The sequence below is a fragment of the Pongo pygmaeus genome, chromosome 2 (assembly GCF_028885625.2).
Source record: "Pongo pygmaeus isolate AG05252 chromosome 2, NHGRI_mPonPyg2-v2.0_pri, whole genome shotgun sequence".
In the NCBI taxonomy this organism is placed as follows: Eukaryota; Metazoa; Chordata; class Mammalia; order Primates; family Hominidae; genus Pongo; species Pongo pygmaeus.
Genome location: NC_085930.1, coordinates 7,043,615 through 7,052,523, shown reverse-complemented (window position 1 = coordinate 7,052,523; position 8,909 = coordinate 7,043,615). Strand labels below are relative to the sequence as shown.

At 40.6% G+C, this 8,909-nt stretch overlaps 1 pseudogene; it reads left to right on the top strand.

Moving 5' to 3' along the window:
• Positions 1 to 1,984: 1,984 nt before the first annotated feature.
• On the top strand, positions 1,985 to 3,893 carry LOC129033720 (ATP-binding cassette sub-family F member 2-like; annotated as a pseudogene).
• The last annotated feature ends 5,016 nt before the right edge of the window (positions 3,894 to 8,909 follow it).

Here is an 8,909-nt window from a genome sequence, read left to right as displayed (position 1 = left end):
AAATATATGATGCCATTTTGTTGTGGTCATTATCATACAACAAACAGCAAGAGGAATAAACCTTTTGCTATTGCTCTCTTTTTCCACACCACTGGCAGTGATTACTAACTGAAAACTATATATACATGCTAAAACCTGGGAGTGGTTTCATAATACTTAGAATACATTCCTTAAAATTGTCACTTTCACTTGATCTGAGTTGGCTGATAGGTGGAACTTACCATTCTCTATCCACAGTACAACATATGTGTCATAGCTTGTGATGTTGTCTGGCTAAGAATTATATCCTTTTTTGTTGACAAGATTTTAACAGTGTATTGTACAACTTTTTCTCTGGGATTGTCCAGTGCACTGCTGCTAAACATTTCAGCTTTCTCCTTAAACTGGCCCATGGCTCTTGAATAAATACAATAATACATCTTTCATATTTATAGGGAGTACATGGTATAACATACCTAACAACTTTCAGGAAGCCTAATAAATTATCACCAATTATAAAATTCTGAGTATAGGAAGTAATTCATTTAGAAAAGAACATCAAATACCATTATTTAAAAAAATTAAGGGGCTAAGGGCATATTTAGATATACCTTTGGTACCCAATATAGCAGCCTATGATAATAAAGATATATTTTTTCTTTATTATTACTGATATAATGTAAAAGTCTCCTGTAAAGATCAATATGACATTTGAAAAAAAGAATCCAAGAATAAAAGCATGCATATATTTAGTGTAATATTCTTTGCTTTCCTTAACTTGGAACATAAAAGCCTTTTAGTAACTGATGTAAAATTCTTAAAATAGATTGCATTATCTTCAACCATATTATCTATTCCCATAGGTCATACAATGACAAAGTTTCCACCAGAATACCAGGAAATATACAAAAGGAGTCAGTACGTGGTATTGTTTTCTTCATGTCTTTTGGGAGAGATGTTAAATTTGATTCTGATTTTTAATGTAATATAATAAAAAAAGATATATTTCAGTTTTTAAAAGCATCATAAGTTAGGCTATACTATGTTAGGTTTTCTCTGATTTCGAGCACCATATAAAAGTGTGAAAGCTCAGATGTTACATTCCTACTAATATTCATTCATTGTTAAACCGTTGTTTTCTAGATCCTAATTGTTCTAGATTACAGCAATGAAAACAAAAGCAAAGCACATTTCTTGCTGTGGTAGGCAGCCTCTAAAATGGTCCCCAACGATCTCTGCCTTTTGGTACTCACATCCTTGTACAATACCCTCCCCCGAGTGTTTGCTGAACCTAATGATTCACTTCTAATGAAGATAATACGGGAAAAGTAATGCGATGCCATTCGAAGATTAGGTTATGAAAAGACTGCCTTGCTCAAGCTTTCTCCTGCCTTCTTTCTCTCCAGAAGTCCTCACTCTGAAGAAAACAGCTTATCTGGCATGTTCTGAGCTTCCTATGGAGAGGTCCATGTGTCAAGGAACTGATATCCCTGATCAACATCCAGTGAGAACCTGGTGCATGCCAATGGCCATCTATGGGAACATGGAAGTGTATCTTCTGAGACTTCCCAACTAGATGTACGAGTGAGTTTGGAAGTAGATTCTTCCCCGAGTTGAGCCTTGGGTTGATTATCGTCTCTGCTAACACCTTGACTGCAAGATACCTGGAGTCAATGGCACCCGGCTAAGCTGAAACCAGACCTGACCCAGAGAAACTGAGATAATAAGTGTTTATTGTTTTAAGCTGCCACATTTTGAGGGTAATTTGACACACAGCCATAAATAATGAATACAGTTGCCGTCATTGTTTATATTAAAATGTTTACACCAGACCTAAGGAGACATTTTGGAGTACAGGGGATACAAGAAGAAATGTGAACAGCATGGCAGTTCCTCAAAAAATTAAACATAGAATTAAAATATGATACAAGAATTTCACTTCTGGGTATATATACCTAAAATAATAAAAAAAAATCAGGGACTCAGAGGCTGAGCGGGGAGGCCCAGCTCCCTGAAATAACAGTAACCTAACCCTGTGGGTCATCATCATGCCCTCTGACCTGGCCAAGAAGAAGGCAGCCAAAAAGAAGGAGGCTGCCAAAGCTGGACAGCAGCCCAGAAAAGGACATGAAGAAGATGGAGATGCTGTCACAGAACCACAGGTGGCAGAAATGAGGCCAATGGCAGAGACACCGCAGAAGTGAATTTGCTGACCAAGGAGCTAGAGGACTTTGAAATGAAGAAAGCTGCTGCTCGAGCTGTCACTGGCATCCTGACCTCTCATCCCTGCAGTACTGATGTTCACATTATCAACCTCTCACTCACCTTTCACGGTCAGGAGCTGCCCAGTGACACCAAACTGGAATTGAACTCAGGCCGTCATTATGGCCTCATTGGCTTAAACGGAATTGAAAATTCCATGCTGCTCTCTGCTATTGGGAAACGTGAAGTGCCCATCCCTGAGCACATTGACATCTACCATCTGACTTGAGAGATGCCCCCTAGTGACAAGACACCCTTGCAGTGTGTGATGGAAGTCGACAGAGAGCGGACCATGCTGGAGAAAGAGGCAGAGCGGTTGGCTCATGAAGATGCGGAGTGTGAGAAGCTTGTGGAACTCTACGAGCACCTGGAGGAGCTGGATGCCGATAAGGCAGAGATGATGGCCTCACAGATCTTGCACAGACTGGGTTTCACACCTGCCATGCAGCGCAAGAAGCTAAAAGACTTCAGTGGGGGCTGTAGGATGAGGGTTCCCCTTGCCAGAGCCCTCTTTATTCGGCCCTTCATGCTCCTCATGGATGAGCCCATCAACCACCCGGACCTAGATGCTTGCATGTGGTTAGAAGAAGAACTAAAAACTTTCAAGCATATCTTGGTCCTTGCCTCGCATTCCCAGGATTTTCTGAATGGTGTCTGTACCAACATCATTCACATGCACAACGAGAAACTGAAGTATTATATGGGTAATTATGATCAGTATGTGAAGATGTGGCTAGAGCTGGAGGAGAGAACCAGATGAAGAGGTTTCACTGGGAGCAAGATCAGATTGCACACATGAAGAACTACATTGCGAGGTTTGGTCATGGCAGTGCCAAGCTGGCCTGGCAGGCCCAGAGCAAGGAGAAGATGCTACAGAAAATGATGTCATCAGGACTGACAGAGAGGGTCGTGAGTGACAGACACTGTCATTTTATTTCCCACCATGTGGCAAGAACCCTCCATCAGTCATTACGGTGCAAAATGTGAGCTTCAAGTATACAAAAGATGGGCCTTGCATCTACAATAATCTAGAATTTGGAATTGACCTTGACACACGAGTGGCTCTGGTAGGGCCCAATGGAGCAAGGAAGTCAACTCTTCTGAAGCTGTTAACTAGAGAGCTACTACCCACAGATGGCATGATCTGAAAACACTCTCATGTCAAGATAGGGCGTTACCATCAGCATTTACAAGAGCAGCTGGACTTAGATCTCTTGACTTTGGAGTACATGAAGCGCTACCCAGAGATGAAGGAGAAGGAAGAAATGAGGAAGATCATTGGGCCATATGGTCTCACTGGGAAACAACAGTTGAGCCCAATCCAGAACTTGTCAGATGGGCAGAAGTGCCAAGTGTGTCTGGCCTGGCTGGCTTGGCAGAACCCCTACATGCTCTTCCTGGATGAGCCCACCAATCACCTGGATATTGAGACCATCAACGCCCTGGCAGATGCCATCAATGAGTTTGAGGGTGGTATGATGCTGGTCAGCCATGACTTCGGACTCATTCAGCAGGTTGCACAGGAAATTTGGGTGTGTGAGAAGCAGACAATCACCAAGTGGCCTAGAGACATCCTGGCTTACAAGTTGCACCTCAAGTCCAAGCTGGTGGATGAGGAGCCCCAACTCACCAAGAGGACCCACAATGTGTGAGACCTCTACCTGGGCTAGCGTTAGGATCTCCATCTGGGAACTAACAGCTGCTACCCTGACCAGCTGCTCAGGACTGGACCCTGGGGCTATGCATCCTGCATTGCTGCAATATCGCTCCTCCAGCCTCTCCCCTGCCCCTCAACCTGCCTTGGTTGCACTCTCTTATCTACAGCTGGACAGTACTTGTTCATTTCTTGTCCTCCTTCCAGTTACATCTGTCCATGTCTGGACTTGGCTGGCCGTTCCCTCCAGCCCCTTGCTGGTTACCTTACTCTGAATGTGATGCAGTCAGAGGCACCTGCGGGTTAGCCCAAGGGCCCAAGCCCTAGATTTGGCCCGTGGAGGAGCTTAGGATCCTCGTTTTTCTGGGTTTTGGTGATGTCGGAGGAATACCCCCCAGTCCACTGCCCCCATTCCTTTTTGCTTCTGGTTTGGAGCTCTGGACAAGGACCTTCGTCCTGGTCAGTTTTTAGATAATTATTTAACAAACAGTGTAACTTTTATACCTGCATGACAGCTACAAAGCGCCCAATAAAGAAAGAGGAAGCCATGGTCCCTAAAAAAGAAAAAAAAATCAGGGACTCAAACAGATATATGTATAGTTATAATTTATAGCAGCATTATTCATAATAGCTAAAAGCTGGAAACAACCCAAGTGCCCATAGATGGATAAATGGATAAACAAAATGTGGGTTGTGTATACAATAAAATATTCAACCTTAAGGAGAAAGAAAATTCTGATATATATTAGTACACGGATAAGACTTGATGACATTCTGCTAAGTGAATTAATCATATAAATGCTGTATGATTTCACTTATATGAGGTACCTAGAGTTTGTGAACTTCATAGAAACAGAAAGTCAGATGGTGTTTGCCATGGGTTTGGAAAACAGAGTAATGGGGAATTATTGTTTCACAGGTATGGAGTTTCAGTTGGGAAGATAAAAAGAATCCTGGAGGTAGCAGTGGTGGTTGCACAATGTGAATATACTTAATGTCACTGAACTGTACACTTACAAATGGTTAAAATGGTCAATTTTATGTTATTAATACATATATATACACACATATATATGTAAAATATATATTTATATATTAGGCTGAGTATTGTTGTTGCCCAGGCTGGAGTGCAGTGGTGCTGTCTCAGCTCACTGCAACCTCCGCTTCCTGGGTTCAAGCGATTCTCCTGCCACAGCTTCCCAAATAGCTGGGATTATAGGTGTGCACCACCACATCTGGCTAATTTTTTTGTCCGTTTAGTAGAGACAGGGTTTTGCCATGTTGACTGGGCTGGTCTCGAACTCTTGACCTCAAGTGATCTGCCCGCCTCGGCCTCCCAAAGTGCTGGGATTACAGGAGTGAGCCACCGCACCTGGCCACATGTATTTTATCACAGTAAAAAAGAAAATATATATATATACAGGAAAAGAAAGAACGAATGTAAAGGAACACCTTTACCGTACTCCCACACTTTCCCTAAGCTCAGACAATTGAGGGTTAACTGAGTAAATGTCAAAGTTTGGTGAATCACAATCACAAGAGTAGTCAAGGTGCGAGGTCGATGCTCTTGGTGGTGAAGGGAGGCATTGGTGATGCTTCTCCACCCCACAGAGAATCAAGAAGGGTCAGAGTTGCTTAAATGCACAAAATAATAAAATCACATTCAGCAGCAAGAGACATAGAAAGCAAAGGGAACAGAGCTTCCAAGCCAATGTGGACGTTATAGATAAGCAGGCGAGACAAGGTAATAGAGAACTACAGAATGTGTTGTCTGGGAAACGTGGCATAGCCTTGATTGGTCACTGATGTGGTGGTGATGTGTAAGCCCAGAGATTATTTAGAAATTGCCCTGGTCCACATAATTGGAGGAGCTTATGTGAGTGGGGTGTTTAAGGTTAGGCTGTTCATGGCGCTTCACACAAAGCTGAATCTGTTCTACCATCCAGCTAGTCAAGAAACAGAATGAGGGGTGAGGATTTAGGGCCAGTCTGAGAAAATACATTCAGGCAGAGAACATGTGGATACAAACTTCTGAGAAAATGTATAAGACCTTTGTTTTTACACCTACAGGTAAGATTTAGAGGACAAAGGTAACCAAAAGTGTATCAGGCTGTCAGATGAAGCCTCCCTGCTGAGTCCTCTTGCATGGAGAACTAGAATATGAATCTGCCTTGTTGGATCACACAGGAGGCTTGGGGATACCATATCACTCTCTAAGTCTACGGATGAAAGTCTCTAAGTCCTAGTGTCACTTTTTCAGACTCTAGGTTTTTTGATTTCTTCAACATCTGAATAAAGTGTGAAGAGGACTTAATGCAATTGAAAGGTTATATTATGACTTATTTCTCGGGGTTTTTGGTTCCAAAAGTTGCCTTACTCAGTGGTGGTGAATGCACAGCGAGGTGATGACAGAGTCTAGGAAGAGGCTTCTAACACAGTGCTCACCAGTGGCTCAGTGAAGCCTCAGGGTCCCATGAAAACACAGTATTACACTGTTCTGAGGGGTAACAAAGAAGGAAAAAAGCTAAGGGGGAGATCACGGTGGATATGGGACCAAAGGCAGGAGAAGCGTTGTGCCCTCTCTATCAATGACCTGCTTCCTTTTATCATTTACACTTCACATTTGAGTGTTATTTATATCTTTGACTACTGACATTTCAATTATTAATGAATGGTTGGTTTAGATCATATCAGCTTAATTGTGAAGTGAGGTAGATCGTAAACTTGCTATCTTCATTCTTTTAATATTATTGGGTTATACAGGACACTGCAGTTGATCACAAGGATACACAGATGATTAATTTTCCACTCTTTTTTTTCCCTTCAGCGGTCTGAAATTAAGTGACAAGAAATAAACATTTGTCTTGCAACATGATCTGTGGGATAACAGAGGTCTGGCAAGGGTGCAGAGAAGAGGGAGTGCTTGTGAGGGCTAGAAGCCTTCCTAGGAAAGGTAGATGTCTTGAATAGTTCCACTCTGTGGAGAAGCAGGAAAATGTGAGAGGGCCTGAAGCAGCCAGGCAGATGTTTTAAAACTGCTGCAGCCCTGGATAGGGAGAGGAGAGGGAGGTACAGCCTGACCCTCCTGGGTTCTGTAATTTGGGCTGTGATTCCTTATAGACGATGGGGATCTAGAACTAGAAATTCCATTTGACCCAGCCATCCCATTACTGGGTATATACCCAAAGGACTATAAATCATGCTGCTATAAAGACACATGCACACGTATGTTTATTGCAGCATTATTCACAATAGCAAAGACTTGGAACCAACCCAACTGTCCAACAATGATAGACTGGATTAAGAAAATATGGCACATATACACCATGGAATACTATGCAGCCATAAAAAATGATGAGTTCATGTCCTTTGTAGGGACATGGATGAAATTGGAAATAATCATTCTCAGTAAACTATCGCAAGAACAAAAAACCAAACACCGCATATTCTCACTCATAGGTGGGAATTGAACAATGGGAACACATGGACACAGGAAGGGGAACATCACACTTCGGGGACTGTTGTGGGGTGGGGGGAGGGGGGAGGGATAGCATTGGGAGATATACCTAATGCTAGATGACGAGTTGGTGGGTGCAGCACACCAGCATGGCACATGTATACATATGTAACTTACCTGCACGTTGTGCACATGTACCATAGAGCCTAAAGTATAATAATAATAATAATAATAATAATAATAATAAAGAAAAAAAAGAAAAGAGATGATCAAATTTATGTATTTTTTGGAGTTGAAAATCATAAAAAGGAATTGTTTAAGGAAGTTATAAATGATATTAATTTCATGAATTATATGAACCTGCTTCCTTCACTTTCTCTCTCTCCCTCCACATTTTGTGAGGGCAACAGTGATTACACAGATGGAGACGATTCTCTCCCACCTCACTCCCTATCCACCCCAGCACTAACTGGGGAGATAATAGAAGATCATGGTGGAATTAGAATTAAAGAGTTTAAACAAAACAACCAATTTATTTGTAAAAATTTATTTACCGTCAATATAATATTATTTAAAAAATATTTTTGGTGATCTTTTTATCTGAGAGACAAAATTGATCATTGTGGTTCTTATATTTCCAAATCAGAAGAAAGTTAAAAAAATACATCTTTCTTTCTTTAGAATTTGAAATTCCCTCTTTTGTTGTAGTATCTTCTTCCTTCCTCCTAAATATTATATATGCTGTTACATTTATGTTTAATTACTTTTGAAATGTTATCAAATTAATGGTGACATGGTGAAAGTTTTATTTACGAAAAGGGTAACCAGAAAACAAATATAAAAATAATATTTCATACATAATGAAAAACAAAGTTTTGCCAGCTTGGATTCCTTTCTTGAGTATACGTATATATATATATCTATGTATATGCACCAGTTTGGTTCCATTAAATGTGTACTATCCATTGAATTATTATAAAAATAAATACTTGTCTTATGAAATGCAACATGAGACAACATTACCATACCATGAGAATTCTGTACTGTAAAAGCAAAAGTAATATAATCACCAAGGTAAAAATAGCTTGAAATTTTATAATATCAGGATTGTTTCATGATGAGCCTGACAAACAGTAGTTACAGCTAAATATTTTGAATGATTTGATAGGGTGTTCTGTTCTTCTTACGGGGGAATTAGTTCTCAAGAATATTGGGTATGGAAGTTTGATGAGAATATTTGAAAAGTCCTCCCTAAGGTCCAGAAAGAAATATTTTGCAATATCAACAAGGAGCAGTAGCAATAGCAAAGCAACAAAAGAAAACAAAACCAAAAATAAGACAAACTAAAATACTAGGCATATGTGAATTACTTTAAGGCTGAGGTCTAAATTATTTTTTTTTCTACAAGATAATGTATTTTTCTTCCTGGAAATTATAAGTTATGTAGGACTACAGCTTTCTGTTCCTTTCCATTGTGCATTCATTAGACAATGGGTTTTGCAGTACCATGTACATGTCACCATACATAGGTGCCCTTGTAGAGCCAATAGTTGAATA